Genomic DNA, 19,377 nt, shown 5'->3' with positions numbered 1-19,377 from the left:
AGGATCTATTTACAAATTTTTCCATAGAAATATGCAGAGGGCACAATTGACATCTCTTACAGAATTTTAAATAAGCCCTCTCCCTTTTTTCATTTCGTCATGAGGCACGACCTCTGTGAGCCCCTGATGATCACTGTTCTTTCTCTCTCTCTCTCTTTCTCTGTGTGTGTGTGTGTGTGTGTGTGTACTCACATGTAAGAATAATAAAGAAATCTACACCTCTCCCCTGTGTTGCATTGTGTTACATTTCTCCATGTTGTGCTGCCAGGGGCTGGGTAACTAGGTCAATCAACCCTGGTGTAAACACATCATAGGAATCCACCAAAAACATGCTAATGACAATGACTCTTTTTAAATCCATACCTCTCCACTTTTTCTACTCTTCTATGCCACAGAAAAGATTCATATCTAAAGGAAAATATTAGTCGGTAGCTAACTACCTTACATATTGGATGTACTTTAGTGCTGTCCTCCCTGTATCTACTACAACAAAAGTCTAAAGAGCCATGACTTAGTAAGTTTGATTGATGTTGTTGAATTAAACTTTGTGTAAATAAAGAAATGCTTCTTTGAGTAGGCAAAGCAACAAATTAACTTGAACCTACAGTAAATCTCAGTGTGTCTTAAATAGCGGTGGCCTTTGAGGGGTGCACAAGACAGAGAGGCCACATTCCCACAAAAAAGAGGGCAGACAAGTGAAATATTCAGACGCGCACAAGTTCATGTTTGGACAGACTTGACACCGCTGTCACCCCAAGCATCAGTCTTCATATCCATCCATGAATCAATCCATATATCCATCCATCCATTATCCAACCGTCCATTCATCCATTATCCAACCCACCATTCATTCATGCAGTCAACCAGCCTTCCAGCCGACCAACCCACACACCATTGATCCAGTGATTGACCCTGCACTGGGTGGATCAATACTGTCTTGAATGGCATCATTGTACAGGCTTCGGCACAATGGGCAGGCGTTGTTTGTGCAGTTAATTTCCAAGGTAGCGAGGCCGTGCAGGGCTCTAACCTGAGTCAACTCTCCTTTCTCCTCCGCTTAAATGATCACAACAAAGCGAAAAGAGGGGGCAGTGAAAAAGGCACTGAGCAGCGAGCATCCTGTGCACACGTAACAAAAGGGACAGTGGTCCATGTAAAAGCACTCGTAATGACTCCAGACAACGAGATTCTTTAGATAAAGTTATCTGTGGAAACGGCAGGTTTGCAGACACATAACTGCACTGTTACACAAGCAAGTAGACAGACAAGAGTAATAGCATATGTTCAAACACTTCTAGATGAAAGAAGTCATGTGTCACGGTGCAGATCAGGAGCAAACTGAGGGGAAAGTTAAAGTGAACCATGTCACACAGACACATTTCATCTCCACTTCTTCCCCAGATAACTCTGATATTCATCCAGTATCTATAATCGCTTTTCCTTTGCAGGATTGCTGGGGGGGGGGGCGGCTGGAGCCAATCCTAGCTGACATTGGGCAAGAGGTGGGGGATGAACTGGACAAGTCGCCAGTTCAATACTTAACCTGTACATCTATGGACTGCAGCAGGAAGCCGGACCTGGAGGAAACCCATACAGACACAGGGAGAAGATGCAAACTCCACAAAAAAGCCACAGCGGGCCAGATGGTTCGAACCCAGAACATTCCTGTAGCGCTAATCATTGCACCACCACACTCCCATGCAATTTCTCTATGTAAGTTATGTCATATTGTATAGAAAGAATTACTGCAGACAACCGCAGTAAAGGCATTCCTTAAACAATATTAACCCGGAGGAGCAGCAGTATTCAGCACACTCATGTTCCGTATATCACTGTGGAGCTATTGTGGCTTGGTGTGCATACAGAAACCCTGCTGGGTTAGAGCTGTGGCCGGGTCTTGGCATTAAATGACTGGGACTCTGACAAGTCTCCGAGTTCTGTCACTGCGGTTCACAGGTCTTGTTAGCCGAGGTGTCGGCAGGGGTGGAAATGAGTGTGTCTCTGTGTGTGTGTGTGTATATGTGTGTGAGGTGAGCATTAGACAGCACTCCTACCTCCACCTCCTCACCTGACACCAGCAATAAAACTAAACAGGCCAAGGTGCTATGCTGTGTGTGTGCATGTGCGCGAGTGTGTGTGTGGATGCGCACGGACAAAAAAGGGGGCATGTGTGCTGCAGGGTTGTTGCTGCTGTCACCAATTTGCCGGGGCCTCCAGACGGGAGTAGGAGCAAGGTGACGGAGCTGTGGCTTGATAAACACAGAAGCCCTGCTTCGATTTCCCATCCAGTCCACTTTGGAAACACATGGCTCTTCCTGGGCGCTGCTGGCCCGGGGAAGGAGGAGGAGGAGGAGGAGGAGGAGGAAGGGGCAAAAGGGGAGGAGGGGAGGAAGAAGGAGAGCCACAAGAGAGACATAGTGATGGGTGTGCATTGAGGGAGATAGCAGTCAGGAGGAAGGTTGAGAGAGGGAGTGATAGGGAGGAAGCAGAGTATGTGGTTGAGAGAGGAAAAGGGCAGAAAGCGGTGACAGGCCTGGTGGGATCAGGTGTGCTGACTTCCAAAGAGATGACAGAGCTTCCATAGACTGACGAGACAGACGGAGAAAAGAGAAAGATTGTTGTGAGAAATTTGAGTGATCCTCTAAACATCTTACACTCTCAGGAAGATGGTTGAAAGGTGAAAACAGAGACGTACAATCTCTCAGCCTCCTCTTCTCAGTCCCTCACTCTCAAACTTCCACTTCATTCCCTCCATCTCTTTCTGTTTTGCTTGGTAACAACTCCCTGTGTTCCGCCTTTCAACTGACATCAGAAGTTTAAAGACCAGCTCCAGTTGGAGGAGCAGAGGAGTGTCAGTGAGGGAGGTGAGGCACCAAACTCCCCTCTGCCCCCCTAGAGAGTTAAGGAGATCACATTTTAACCCCCCCCTACCAAACCCCACCCTGCCGCTCCTCTCCTCCATGCCTTAATACCAACATAAGAGGACAAGTGTGGGCTCTAAGCACCAGTGATCAAACACGAGCGGCTGCTGGGTGCGCTAGGCTCAGGACGGTTGGCCTAATAGGATTGGAAGCCCCCAGGTGAGCCAAAGGACACCTCCAATCAGCGTGATTAGCCAAGGGCTGAGCAGCATTTCTAGCTATAGCGCTGAGTGATGCACAGTGCTAAAAGGATCACATGGGTTGTGGAGAATGCAAGAAAGCCACGGAGTGCCATGGTTGACGGTGCATGTCAAAGTTTTGTGTGGGATTGATGGAGTTTAAAGTTGCAGTTTTAATGTGTCAGAACGATCTTGAGATTTTGACTGTTTGCTAATCATTATTAAGTTCACAGGAGCGTATGATGTGTGGAGCTGTGGAATAATCTTGTCTTCTTGCTGCTTATAAAAACAGTACGTGTTGTATACATGCCTGTGCACAGAAGACATACACACATAAATGTGAAGATCTGCATGCTCACACACTGACAGTCTCACCATCGTCGCGTTCAGCCACACATACATGCATGGACACACACACACACACACACACATAACAGGGCCGGGTATACACACACAAACACACACACACACAGACACACGCGCACACACACAGACAGGCTTTTATAAACTCATCACATCCAAAAAACAATTACCAGAGACTGAGCTCATCACTGACTAAGCAAAAGTCATCCAGCGTGTAAAACACACAATATAATTAGCACACATCAAGCTGCTGTGTCCTACTGTGCATTAATGATGCTTCCCTCTGAAGTGAATTATGGTTTGATGAGTGAGAAAGTGAGTGAGGAGGGGCTTTGAGGAGGAGCAAGACATCATTTGGAGAGGGGGAAGAAGAGGAAGCCAGTGTGGAGGGAGAGGGGGCAGTAAGGAGATTCAAAAACCTGAGTTCGACTTGTTTGACCCGTTCTCTTTGCTCCAAAAAACAATTAACCAGAGAGATATGAACACTTAAGCATAGATGGTAGATGACTCACTTTCGGTGAGGGCCATTATATGCCAGGTACCACAGGCCACATCACACACCTGCATAAAATAAAGACAGGTTTTAGACTTTAAAGCAGTGCAAAATTTCAAAGCACAAATTAGGTAAGAAGATTTAACGTTTAACAATTATTCTTATCACTCATAACTATAAACCAAAAGGATATCGGGAAAGATTGTTTGATTTCATAGATAGGGTTGAGTGGTGGGATTTCTCACCATGTGCCATGGGTTTATTGGTCGGACTCTTCACTTACAGATTTACTTGTTTACCAGGAAGTCTGCAACAAATTTAAGTCTGATTGTTTTTTTGTTTGCATATTGCACTGACTAAACTCCGATCTGTGATGTTTTCATCAGCTGTGAAAGGCTAAACACCTGCTGTATTTGGGTGTGTTCAGGAGAGCTACACGATTTAAACTTTAAACGTACAGAAAGCAGTGCAGACTCAGCTTTCAGACGTATGGGATTCACTGTGGACCTTTTAAGAATGTATGCATATGCAGCTAAAACTCAATGCCACAGAAAATCCCAGGGCTTTCATCTGCTTCAGACTTGAGGAGCCTGAAAACATCATTTGTCCAGTCACACACCTTTCCGCCTGCCAGTGAAACAGGCTGGGGGGTCCAGAGCCTTTTGAGGCCTGGATGATCACTGACCCGGGACCCACAGGGGATCTGACCCCAGAGGAGCAGCTCTCCACCTGCTGGAGACGTGAACAAAAGGGTGAAATGTACAGACACATCAGAAATACATACAATGTCACCTTGCCACATATTTTATGTGAAAACCTTTATCTGAAGTACGGAAAGTAAAATGAGCCACACGAGTAGGTGTTTGGATGCACTTCACATGTTTCTGACACTCTCAATGTCCTGCCAGATTGTGAGCGTAGGTCCCGGATCATATTTGTATGTGACTGCTGGAACAACACGCACATTTTGTTGTCACACTGGACCTCATTCAGTGGGCCCAGGAGCCAGGAGGAAACCAGAACCCCGTCCAAACTCAACAAGAAAACACTGACTCCTAATTACAAACACTCCTGTCAGTTTGGTTTGGTTTAGAGCAGGGAGTTGATGTACAGCACCGGATTGAGACTGTAGCCCCGCCCACACCGCACACACACTCACCTGTTTTCATAGCGTGCCGAGCAGAGGGAGGACATTCCTGTCGGCACTTATCAGAGACACACACACACACACACACACACACACACACACACACACACACACACACACACACTGTACGTACTCACATACAGCAAACACTCAAGCATCCACTCACTCATGCTACCTCAGTCTGCCTATTTAAACCTGCCACTAATAAATTTATATTTACTGCCTGCATTGAGGACTTTTAAATTATGGCGTACAATAAACCTGGCACACACATCTCAAAAGCTCTTTCAGGGGATGTTAAAGCAATATAGCAAGCAATTTTCCAAAGTGGATTACAAATTTCACATCCAGGTTTTATTGCACATTACGATAACTTAACCACATCTAAATGTTCCGCATAAATGGGAAATATGTGCTGCTTAATATGCTATTTTTCATTTTTTAAGAAGCGCTTTGCAAACCCTGCCAAGCGAGGGAGCATGCTGGTTTGTGTGGTGGGGGAGTCAATAATCTTTATGAGGTGGATTTTAATTACAAGGAGATAACTGAGTATCCTCCTCACGGCAAGCCTCCATCAATCTCTATTCTGCATCAAGCTGTACGTAGCCTCGGCGCACACACACACACACACACACGCAGACGTGTGCGCACACACACAGAAGCAGATACCCTTTCAGACATGATTGATCAATCAATCAGTAATGTATTATTTTCATCTGAGCGAAGCAAACCTTGTAAAAGCATATGAAGCAGGCGTCGCTAGATGCTGTTTTACACAAACACGCACTGACACTACTGACACATGCATGTACAGACACACACACACACACACAAACACACACATACAGACTGACAGACGACAGACACACGCGTACAGAGCCGCTGGCAGGGTAATCCAGCTAAAAAAGGTTAAGGCTGATGTTTTCTCAAAGAACGACGGTCTGTGAAAGGTCAGATCAATCATGTGCTAAGCATGGCTCGTAAGCAATCCATAAAGAGCTTGTTTTAAATAATAACATTTTATAGATCACCTAAAGACATAACTGTTTCAGCGGCAGGTAGGGTCTCGCGCTCCAAATAGTCGTCAAGGCGCCAAGAATTCAAATGGGACCAAACTTAATATGTTGAATGCAGTTCCCTTAATGAACCGGTGGCATTTCCAGCAAAACCACACGCACGGTGCCAGCAGACGTCTCTGTTCAACAATAGGCAATTCTTTTAACGGAATATTGCAGTACAGCAGTTGGCTGTAAATGTGCCCTGGTCTTGAAACAAGTACAATGCCTTTTCTCTTTAAGTGGCTGATGTTACATTTGTAGTGTAACCACTTTAATTCCAGCTGTCTGGCAGAAGTCAAGCAGCAATTGAAGGAGAAGTAGTTGCCTGACACTTTGTAATGGTGTAAATGTATTAGAGCTCGTTTCGTGGCAGTTCAATGACTCTCTGCGGAGCAGAGGGGAGATGAATCAGATTGCTGAAAATCATACAAGTTGGTGAATAAAGAGAGAGAAAGGTAAAAAAAAAAAGTCTGACTATGTGTTTTTAAATTTAGTCAGCAAAGAGGGCTCTGGGTTTGGCTTTTTAGGAATTAAAGGCAAGACAGCAGACTAATGGAAAAGCTGGTGTAAAGAGATGGTGTGGCTCCTTATCTCTCAGTCTTATTAATAACAGAGTAGCTACAGGGATAGTCTGAAGTCTTTGCAGGGTAGTTTAGGGGATATCTGGTTGAACAACAAATCAATTTATTATGTACATCATCTATCACATAACACTACTGGGTGCAGAATTGCACCATTTTGCTTGGTTTAAGAGATATTGGGAGCTAATGAGGTTGAATTTGTGCTCCGAGTGATGTCATTTGAGGACACTGAATCCTTGTAGTGTTAATTAAAACTCAATGAAATGATGTAGATGAAAAATTTGCATGGCTGAAAGCCACAGTGAGGGATACTGCTGGGAAAATAATGTTCTCGAGTTGGTAAGTTGTTATTATGTTATGTAGAGTGAATACAACTTTTAAGGATTTAAAAAATATATAGATTTACAGATAGTTATCAGTAGTGGCGATTAGTGTTGGAGTAAAGACGTAAATTAATTGTATTTAACACTCTATGGGCAACCAGAGCAGGTGGTTGGCTCACCTGTGACGGCTGCGCTGTAGCTGTCTCCTGCTCGTATCTGCGTGACCTCGGCGAGCTGAGAGTAGCTGAGAAGGTGAGGAGCGCAGACGTGAATCCTGTCCTCACCAAGTCCAAGCTGTCCCTGCAAGCAAAATGACGAGACAGCGTCAGTCACAGGATTAAATAAAAGTTTAATCCCAGTGATTTCATTGCTCGTAGATAGAATAGTTAAATAAAGACACGTGCCTGAGTGGTATTTCAGTTTTGGGGAAGGAACAATTTTCCCGTTTTGTGTGGCAGCAGGAAGTGACTCAGATCGAGTCTATCTTTCATGTCATCCTAATTCAAGCTGCCCTGCCATTCCTCAATGTACACAGGGTTGTTAGATTTGTCAAATGGGACTTGTATATCACCTCCGGAGTATCATAATTTAAGTGCATCTCTGTAAAGCCCCGTTATAATATCTGCTGTGTAAGGTTATATATGAGACGGCAACTGGCAATTCATCTTGTCTCAAATGGCTGTCTCCGAGGAGGAAATACTGTGAAAAAAGCACAGTGCATATTTCTTCCACCAGCCAAAAGTCTACTGTGTTTCATGTTTCATTTACCATCACGTAGCGCTACCTGGCAACGCAATCCCTCATTGATGAGTGGGTCTGTGTAAAAACTCTGCTCAAACACAAAGGCTTAATAATCGTAGCGTCTTGCGCAGTACAATAGAACGCCTTGTCCTCAATTTACATCTCTCTCTTTGTGTTCAGTTTGACTTCTCTCAGCTGTCCTGTGCCTCCTGCTTGCTCCTGCAGAGATAAAGGGCTTTCTGCACCGTGCTCATGTGCACATCGGCATGCCCTGGCATATGTTTGAAAGTGAGCACAATATGTGTGGGTTTACATTTGAGTATGTGTGTGTGTGTGTGCCACGCAGTAATCTGGGTCTTTAATTGCTTATTCGTATGTGCGCTACTGTGAGGATTTGTAGATGCGTGGCAGCATATGTTCCTGCTGTGAGTGTGTGTGTTTATGTTTTTATAGGTGTGAGTGTTTGTGCTTCCATCAGTGTGTGTGCGTGTGTAAGTTTACTTGCATTTAGGTACAGGTAAGTGAGCAGATGTGTCCGTACCTGAGTTTGTGCATGTGTTTGTGTGTCTGCATGTGTTTATGCTCGTATATGTGTATTTGTGTGTGTGTGTCTGAGTGAATGAGCACTGTCAGGTGCTGCTCCATGCTGTGCCAGCTGCATCTGGAGCCATCTGTGTTGGGGCTCAGTGGGAGGGGAGCGGATGACTTTAATGTACTTGAACCCCAGACAGACCTCTCCTAGACTTTCGTCAGTATGAAACCAAGACAACTGGGCCCAGTCAAGCTGAACCGGCTGATCTGGGTGGTGAGCAGCAGACAGACGCTTTGGTTACACTGTAACCCCCCGGTCAGACTCACTGGGGAACCTCCGGCAGGCAGATACACGCAAACACTGGAATCTGTTTGTCTCAATGATAGAATAATAGTGTTTTATATCAGAGGACACTCTCACCTTTTCTCAGTTGTCAGGGTTCTGCTTCCTGCTTTCTGTAATGTAATCCAGGTTCACTTCTTTCCATGTGTCTGCATGTTTGAGCATGGACTCAACAGAGGACTTGCAACTTGTCCCTCGGATTAACTAATTTCTTCATTTTTCACGTAATTTGGTTCGGATCTGAGCTTTTAAAAAATGATGTAGCATATAAGGAGACCAAACTTTTAGGCCAGTGTTCAAATTCTATGCTTTCTTTAAGGTCAGAAGGATTTGTTTTGTTTTTTTAAGTAATGCACACAAATCTGCTGCAAAAATGATTTTAGATGTTGAGGATTTACCTACAGAGAGAGGTGGGTTTGAGCTGATAGTACACCATTGAAAATACAGCTAATGTTTTCATCTGGTTATGAATTTCGAACTTCAATGGCACTTGCTCAATTTTATTTGCAAAATAATTTAGAGCATACATTGTCCTAGTTTTCAGTTTATTTGTGAGGCAGAAGTACAGAAAAACCCTGACAGTCGCAGAAGCAGTGTCCGCTGTATTGTTCACATATACATTTGCAAACAATGCAAAGGACTAATTAATGAAATTATCAGAACTGAGAAGATCGTATTGCAATGATAGTTGTTTCTTGTTCTTGTGGTTGTGAAGGGATGTTAGTGGTTTAATGGCTGATGCCTGAGACAAAGAAGTTCTGCAAGTACGAGAGATGAGTAAAGTCATTGCTTGCATGCATTAAATAGCAAGCACTGTCTGATTTGCCTAAAGGTTTGAAGGCTGGCCCTAATGGTTCTATCTACCTTTTTTATGTGTTTGTCAAAGCTCAGCTGAGAGTCTAGGACAATTTCAAGACACTTAAAATCCTGTACTCATTACCATTTATCCTCACTGAAAGCGTCTGTGATCTGGCAGTTTTTTTTAACATCCAGTGTCAGGCAGGAGGCGTCAGGCCAGTGTGCCATGGCATTCATTTTGATAAAGAGTGAATAATGACTACTTTGGGACTAGAAACCTGAAGTTTATACTTCAGTTTTGTCTTTACTGACTCAGACCTTTATTGTCAGGACTTATGTGTGACTTCCCCTTCTGTCACAAATCAAAAATACCACAATATCTATTCAAGATGACAACTCAACACTTCACCCACAAAACTAAGAACAGCACAGTACATCATTGCACAGTCCTCCACCACAAAGACATTGCAGAGGCCTTGTAATGATCTTGCAGCAACAATATGATTAGTGAAGCACAAAATCAATTAATGCAGCAGTAGAATCAATAGGTGTCTCTCAGCATATATGTCCTGCAGTTAATTAATAAACAAAAAGGACATTAAGCAGCAGAGCATCAGACTGTGGCAACGACTGTCATCAGTCACAACGTGTGTACTGATGGCATCAGCAGGAAGGGAAAGGGAAAACACGGACAGATATAAATGTGAGCATGGCGAAATAGCGAACACACCCACAGGCAAAGATGCTTACACTATGTACACAAACATTTGAGACACACTAATGCACAAATGCACTCATGCATGTGCCCTCGCACACGTACATGGCAAAGACATGTTTTTTTCATGTTTCAGTCTCTCACACAGAGGGAATCCTGTAGATTCATGGTATCAATAATGCTCATTTTACTCTACTGCAGCAGCCCAGACCACATTAGCATCAATTTGGAATAGACCCAGGGTTCGATGAGGCCTGAACTATGCTGGAACCAGGCCCGGGGTTTCCACCACCACCAGGCCGGCTCACTTATTATTTACCATGCCTGATGAGCAACCCTCATTATTACATTACAGACAGGATCGCAATCAACAGACCGGACAGCCATACCTCAGACATACATAAACACATGGTACACACTGTCGCTACCCAGTGTACAACGATACACTACACACAAAACAGGGAAGCGCTGTAGTTTCATGTAATCTGCTCTTGTTATTGTGAGCTGGTGTTGAAATGATGCATGTCAGGCATGCAAGCTTGGTTTTATATGTTTTACTACTATTATTTGTGTTGGGTCAAACACAATCACTGTTAAAAGACCAACAGACTTATAACAACAGATCTTCATTTTCCCTGATTTGTTGCATTCACACTGCACTCTCTGCTTTTCTGTTGTAATCCTCAGAAACCAAAGAAACCAAGAAACCAAGAAACCAAGAAACTCCGAGAAGATTTTACGGCAAATCATTAGTGATGCAGATACACTGAGATCTGCAGCTCATCCCTGTACTCTGCTTGTATGAGACAGTAGCTTCCTCTCCATGCTGCCTACCTCATTATTTAGGCTGCTTAGAGCTTGGGTAAGAGTCTATTGGATGTTATGTCAATTCAGGTCTCTGGCCGGTTGAACTCCCTGACACAACTTTAGCAGACAGTTGACCCTGTTATCACACAGCAGACATTAGGAATCGAGACATGACTGCAGACTGCAGATGTACATCTGTATTAGGTTTACTGCATCAGTGACGCTGGCTTACTCGTTAATTCAACGACCCATAATGTGAAGCAACATTGATGATATTTAGATATGAACATTTTGATTTTGCTGTCATGTAAAAACGACTGTTTATTCCCCAATCGCTACACTTTGAGTTCTCCTCCTTGCTTTGACACTTGCTACCCCTGTTATGCTGTTGCCATATTGATTCTGGCTGTTGCACACGCTCTCTGACATCATTCAAATTCCTTCTCACCTCAATCATGTGATACAGCGCCGTCCGTCCGTCTTTTAGTCTCAATAGGAGGAAAACAATGAGATTTCTATCTGTAATACTATTACCAGCCCTAATAGGGTTAGAGCTGCCTGGGTTTACCTCGGTAAGGCAGCGGAAAACTTTATTAGGTTTAAGACCTTTTGCTTTTCTACTTTTTCTGCTGCTACTGATACATAAGAGCCTTTAAGCCCTAGAGAGAGTAGGGTATCAGCTTAGCAACAACAAAAAAAAAGTTCAAGATGGCCTCTCATCTCACTTCTTCTCCAGCGACAGAGTGTTATCTTTCAGGAGGTGGAACCTTTCTTATTTTTTTAAGTGTTGACGGGAGTAGTTTCGGTGTGGCACTGTGCGGCAGATTACAGGGGGAGTCTTAATCAGGTGGTGCAGTCTGCTCGGGGCCCCTGGGGCCGAGAGCGTGCTACATCCTGTCAGGCTGCACAGAGAAACAATCAATCATCAGAACGGCTGCGAGACAGAGGAGAGAGAGAGGGCAGGAAGATAGGAGAGATGGAGGAAGAGGAGAAAGCGAGAACATGATGAGGGGAGAGAGGAAAAAGAGACGGTGCCCTTGCAGAGACTAACATAGAGTTATATAGATGCGAGAACACCAATGAAAATCCAATGAGTCTAGTTAGACTAGAGGCCACGCTGCAATGTAAGAGCGCAGTGTGGAAGCCAAGGCCACGTCAAAGCTCATAACAACTGATGTCTAACATTTTCATCGCTTCCCCTGTCTCTCTAACCGTCACCTACATGTTTGTTTCACTGCCCTGGCAAAGCGTCATCCTCACCGTCACATTGTAAAAGTGATCACATTTTGGCTGCGGTTTCAAACGACCTCACAGATAAACACCAAAGCCGGGAGGAAAAGGAATCAGAGAGAGAGGGGAACAGAGGGATTGAGGTGGGCCTAGGTTTTACACTCTCTGGGCTCTGTCTGAAGGCTGTGTAATGATGCGGCTCTTTAAAGAACGTCTTAAATGAAAGGCCAGAACAATCCTCGGTGACAGGTGGGATTCTTTATCTAACAGAGGAGAGACAGGACAGGGCCAACAAACACACACACACACGGCCTCACATGCACATACTTTTGGCTACAGGCGCTCAAAGGCACATGCACATACATAAACTACAGTAGATTCCACAAAGAGGATTTCCTGCTCTGTCCATGTGAAGCAGAGCAGTTGAAATGGACAAACAGCAGATCCCATAAAGGTGATTTATAGAATTTAAAAAGATGTGCGTTCTTGGCACACCATGAAGGATATTAAGTGCTCGAAGGGAGGGCTCGGACACAGATCCCTCCAAAACCTTTTAATCTCCACTCTGGAAGGGAAAACATCTCCTCTAAAAGTCTAAAAAATGGGAGAGAGACAGAGAACGAGAGCGAGCGAGAACACTCGTGTGATATGAAAAAAGCCTGGAGTCCAGTGTTGTTCTAAGTCTGCCTCTCCTGGCAGGGCCAAAAGTGGAAAAATGTTTGGCTCACCTCTTGCCCCATCCCCCAGGAGAAGACATTCCCACCATCTGAAAAAAAAAAAAAAGGCAGAGGCAGAAAGAAAGACAGAGTAAGAGCGAGAGACAGGGAGAGAGAGAACACAGTAAACCAACAGTCTGCAAACAATTCAAGAAAGGCACCAAATAGAAGCCTGGGGTTAAAATAGAAAAGAGGAAAAAAAAAAAACAAAAGCAGAGGGAGAGAAGGGAAATGCGCAGCTGACAAAAGTGGCTCAAGCATCATACATCAAGCACTTGTTACCTCTCCCGGTGCTTGTGATTGCACATGACTGCAAACAAGTCAGTGATAAAAATCTGAAGAAAGATGAGACCGATCGGGCCGGCTTTAAAGATCATCAATCACAGGCCTGTAAGCTCAGATATTATTAGTTCAAGTAAAGCTGCACTCTTCCATTTTATGGACATCATAAAAGACTTTGGGGGGGTGGAGGTGGAGTGGAGGAGATCCCCCAGTGTTTTAACTAGGACTGGGATGGATGTGTTTGGAAAAGCAGACCGGATGGATGGACAGCTCTAATGTAGTCGTGCTAAATGAATCACTCGCACTGCACCAGGTTCCCCAGGGGAAGGAATGTGGGATGGGGGTGTAAGGCCCCACTTACAATATGTTAGAGTAGGAACAAGTTTACGGTGAGAACGGCTGTGCATGTTTCTGTGGTGTCGTGTGTATGACCTCTTAGACGTTGGCAACAGCATGTACAGACCTTTGGTCTCATTAATACATCACCATAACAGCGACATCGTGTGTCTGCCTCTATCGCACACAGTGTGACTGGAAAACGAGGTGTGCACGACCCTTGGTAGGTGTCGATTTTAGAGATCACAAAAACTTTATTTGAGATCCCCGAAATCTATCAGATAGCGATCTGTCCACGGAGAGATAAATCAGTTCAAATACATCAGATCCAAGATGGCAATAACAGGTGCACATGCTGCGCTCAGTTTTACTGTCAAACGTGACACTTTTATTAATTTCCTGGCAGGTGCTTCTCGTATGATAAAGCGCGTCATAACTTTCGTGATGACAAACTCGAAAGACACCTAAAAAAATCACTGTAGCAGCGTCAGATCCAAACCCTACAGAGCCAAGTGGTCATTTCTTTAGACCGCTAACAAGTACATCAGCATCAAGTTGTTGTTGTCAGTATCAACAGGTTTCTGCTTAAAAAAGGTACTTGACTGATTTACAGGATTTTTGGACTGAACACTTTATATACTGTATGTTAATCGCATTTTTCTTATTGCTCAGTTTTTAGGGTGATGAACATATTAATGGAATCTGTATTATAGGAAAAGACCTGAATATTACTTCTTTATATATGCTTTAAAGTGTGTGTACCCAGACACCTGCTGGTTCACTGACACCTGTTGACTAACAACTAAATGATGTGAATCATATTATCTGATGAAGAGCCATTATCTCCTCCTTTACATGCACGACTGCAACAAGTTTAAAAATACTAGAATCCATGAAACGATGGACACGTGTCTTGGAAACCCTTTGGTCACATTCATCGATTTAATTCATACTTTCCACTGTAAAATCTTCATCAATCCATACCACTGCTCCCTTAGCAATCTGTCCGTTTTCTATTTCGCTTATTCCTCACATTTTTTTTTCTTTCTTTCTCTCTCTCTGCCTGCCAGAGAGGACATAAAGGCTAGTGTGTGAAGTCCATCACTGCCTGGTGAATAGCTGCCCTTTGTGCTTCAGAACTTAATTCAGAGGCTGAAAGGACCCCAGCCCTGCCATAGTACCCCTGTGTGCTGCCTGATTTAAAAGAGCCTGCATGTTTACTGAGATCTGCCTGAAAGCCTCCTGTTAGGTTAAACACACCGGATTTAGTCAACGTTGGAGGATTAAAAAAATCAAAGGGCTGACCAATGTGGAAGCACCATTCCAGTTTGTAAATTTAGTTAACTGTTTTATACTAAGCTGTGAGTATAAACAACTGTGGTGCCAACACTGGTCTCGCAGTCACTAACGTCTGCACTGTTGTCATGGAAACCTGACTGTTTTTTTCATGGTTGCCTTGACCTTATTCAATATATAGACCCCCTCACCCCTCCATATATTACCATTCCAGCATACCCAAAGCAACGTCACTGGGTGTTACAGAGAGCCGGTGTAGTGAGAAAGCACTTGTGTTACCATTTTGAGCAACATAACTTTTCTTTTCTCCTGCTTTGGCATTTGCGGTTGCAGGGGGCATCAATAACACACCAGCCTCTCCTTCCTGCCTCTCTCTCTCCTCTCTCAGAGACCCTTGCAGGGCTTGTTAGGCCTGACACTGGCACCCTAGCAAACAAAAGGACTGCACGGCTTAGGGCTGCCCAGGAATGTCAGCGGGTTCACATTTCACATGCAGATGCGTGACCCCCGAGCCCTTTAGTGGGAAGGTGCGCTTTAACCTCACAGAGAAGCAAGAGGAGGGGATAAGGGGGGTAAGGGGCACCTTAAGGGAATCTGTGATGGGGGGAGGGGTAGAAAATAAGAATTTGCACTGCTTGCATTTGCTGTTGCGATGCCATACGTCGCACTGAGTCTTCTTCTCTCTCTTTCCCAAAACACTGATGCACACTGTTAAACTCTGCTGATATACCTTATAGAATATTATAATTGTCGATATTCTGAAAACTTGTCAGAGCCGTCGCCTTTATGCACGATCTGTGATGCGCCCCCTCTCTTCCCCCTACTTCGGAACACATGAAAGCATTAACTTTTAAAGTGCATACTTAAGATTTCTCCCCAAATAATTGAAAAAGCACAATGGGAGGGGTTATGTAAGGCAAAAGTACTGTGAGCTCTGCAAAGGAAACCAAAGCTACTGTCATCTGCTCTCTGTAGGCCCAGGCAGGCACAGTTTCAACTCAAGGGCTTCACACTTCTATAACTTGTTCTCCTTCCCTCGCTGCTCTCCCTATCCTAACTCTCTCTATACCCGTTTGCCTCTCCCCCTCTCCTTTGCTCTCGATAGTGGAAACTTCAAAGACAACAAGATCTTCTGCAAAAGCATGAAACTTCAAGCTGGTTGTTTGTTTTGACCCCCAAGCCCCTTGCTGCAACCCTCCACCTCCAACTTGCAAGTCCTGCAAAATACATGAGGAAGAGAGATCAAATCCACAACCGCTATTTTTCCCAGTCCGCCTGCAACCTTCATTCTTCTATGCGCTACTGTTGTGTAACTTTTGTAGAACGCAGCTCTGGCATATGGCACAGCATCTACAACAATGACCTCACAAAACTGATGACAAAGTGCAATAAGTTTCTTGTGAGGCAGAGGAATATAAACTTTTCAAGTACACTTTATATATTCCACTACGAAAATGAAAATAAAAATCAATACCACACAAACATGTGCGTGCACACACACACACACACACGCACATTTATGCTTCCACACTGACTCAGCTTGGCCTCTGTAGGTGTCTGGGTTGAGGATTGGAGTTCTGATTTCGTTTTGAGGAGTACAAAAGAGCTTCATCTATCAGCAGGTTGCTGCCTCCAGTCAGCAACTGGATCTGTCAAAACAGGTAAATAAAGACAATAAAACCTTACAGGGCAGTAAAAAAAAAAAAAAACTTGAATGCTAATAGAGGCAAATCAAAAGAAGCCACTCAAGTTTATAATAATCTCTTGTCATCTTGCAGAACAGTTATGCTTGGATCAGTACAATGTGGTTGACCTTTGAAGATGTATCGATGTGTAAAACATGACCCGCTATTCACAGACAGAATTTCTCCCTCTGTCTGATTATTATATAAAGAATCAAATCACCTATTATATCTTAAGCTTCTAACCGAGAGGATTGTTCTGGTCTAAAGCAATGATAGTGCTTAAAAAAACGAGACAAAACATAACACCGAACTTTAAAATTGCACTTATTATGTTGTTAGCCTGTTGTCAAAACGCTATCGCTATCATTCTCATGATTACTGTCCATTTTTAGTGCGTATCCAAGTCAGGGATTTATTCTGCAAAGAGATTGATCTATATTCATGCCAGAGTGTTTAATTGTTTATCTATGTAGCCTGTGTGTGTGCTCTGTGTTTAGCAGTTCTGCCCTCTAATAGTTGAGACATCTATAGCATCCAGAGCAAGGCCAGGGGAGCAAGGGAGCAATCCATAGGCCTGCGTAGCCATGGCAACTAAACAAGGAATAGGCTAGATGTCAGGCGAGCATGGCTAAATTACCCATTAGAGAAAGCAGGAAGGGGAGAGAGGGAATACTGGTCAGGGCACAAGAGGCTAATGGGGAGATAAGATGGCCAACATACAGACTACACATACACACACAGGCACACACACACTCTCCCTCACACACAGACACAACGATGGGAAAACAGATAGAGGATGTCACATAAAGGTGCCGGCTCAAACAAATACTGAAAATACAATTAAATGTGTACAAACAGACATGCAAACACGATGCATACGTGTGTTCCCACATGCATAAACATATGCCGATATGCACATACAGGCAGCTACGTGTCCGCACACACACACAAATGCAAAAACACATGGACACACATGTTTGTGTGCGCGCGCACACACACACAGGCATACAAAGGGCACAAAGGGAAGACAAAATGGTTTTAATAAAGACGCCCTCTTGGAGAGGTTGCTTGTGAATGTGAGGGAGATGTATTTATAGGAATCCTCCTGTGAGATCCTCTGTGCTCAACCTCACATTTGTGCATGAGAGAGAGAGAGACAGAGAGAGAGCGAGAGAGAGAGAGAGAGAGAGAGGTTGTGTTATTGCCTGCTTCTTCATCTAATCCTTGATGCATGGCCTACTCCTTGAGTCTATACTAATGAATAAAAGAATAAAGAAAGAATTGGTGTAAGTATCTAAACCATTGCAGGAGTGAAAGGGTGAAAGGGGATTGGCCTGGTGGTTTATTCCTGCTGTGCACAGACATGCATGCATGCACGGCACGCACACACCTTTAAGTATCCAAACAAGCTCTCATACTCACACTCTGAACAACAACACAGCCTGTACACAAACGCGCGCACACACACGCATGCACGCTAACACTCAAACAAAACACAGTCACGTGCACACTCTGACACACAACCCCTCCACACAGAGTCAGGCAGCAGGCTTCTCCTGACTTTAATGCTGCACATTCATTTGCATGCGCCATAATTAGCGTCAGGCACACAGAGGCTGGTCCTGGGGGAGCTCTGTGATAACCGCTTCCCCTTCTATTAGGGCTCTCATTCCAAGAGTGTCAGACATTGCACATCTTCATCGTGAGGCCTGCAGCACATTGGCTCAGTGGAACCTCTGCTGCTGTAGCTACCACTGGAGCGTGCAGGAGGACAGGCGAGACAGGGGGTACAACGGGCTTGAGAAAAAGGTGGAGGACGCCACACTCAGCGGAGGGTGGGTAGAGGGAGGAGGAGACAAGACGAGGACTGAGAGATGTAAAGAAAGAAAAGGAATGAGGTGATAAGTTTGGAAGACAAAGAGAAAGAGGGAAAGAGAGACAAAGAGAGGTAGCGCGAGGCAAAGGCGGTTGCACATTGTGCAGCAGACAGACACAGAGACAGGCTGGACAGAGGTAATGAATGCAGTTATTAAATTGTTTCAGCTGCAAAGAGGTCTATTCTTATGCCATTATAAAAGGAACAATTTATCCCCACTGATCGGCCCTGTCTCCTTTCTCCTCGCTCACTTTGATCTGCCAGCATATTGCCTTGATGTGTCCTATTCAATAGCGAATCTGGGGCAATTTTAATGCTTTTGTACCTCGCCACCGCTCCACTTCTCCCTCCCTGTTTAAAAATAGCTGTTAATTATAAGTGCAGTTTAAATGTCTCTAGTGACCCAGAAATGCAGGTTGGAGTGAGAAGAAGGGATTGAGCATCTCCAAGTTTAAAAAGAGCGAGACACTATTTCCTTCCCTCTTTATCATGCTTTCTTCAATCTCTCCTTTCTCCTCTCACCCCCCTCCCACTTCTTTGTCTTCTCCATTCACCTCCCCTCCGATTCTGCTTCTCTATTCCTTTAGTGTTCCTCCACATTTCTTTTTCTCCATCTCGCGCTCTCTTTCTCCTCTGTGGCGTTTCTTGGGCTCGGTGGGAGCGAGCGGGGCTAGAGGATGGGGGATTCAGTTCTTTCTCTCCAACACACGAGAGAACTGCAGCGAGACATCGGAGACCATGGCTGTGAAACCGCTTCAGTCTGCAGATTGTATGTGCGTCACACCGAGTCTTTGTATCTCTCTCCTCAACTTCCTCCTCTTATGCAGCCGCAGGAGTGGGATGTTGAAAGGAAAGGCATGTGAAGGTGCGCTAGGTAGCACAGTATGAGGCAGAGGCGCAGAGTATACCTGTGGGGAAGAGAAGGGGCTGTGCAGGGACCTGAGGTGTGCACCTGG

This window comes from Chelmon rostratus, chromosome 5 (assembly GCF_017976325.1).
Source record: "Chelmon rostratus isolate fCheRos1 chromosome 5, fCheRos1.pri, whole genome shotgun sequence".
Lineage (NCBI taxonomy): Eukaryota > Metazoa > Chordata > Actinopteri > Chaetodontiformes > Chaetodontidae > Chelmon > Chelmon rostratus.
The sequence above is the reverse complement of the archived record's forward strand: the minus strand, read 5'-3'. Positions refer to the sequence as shown.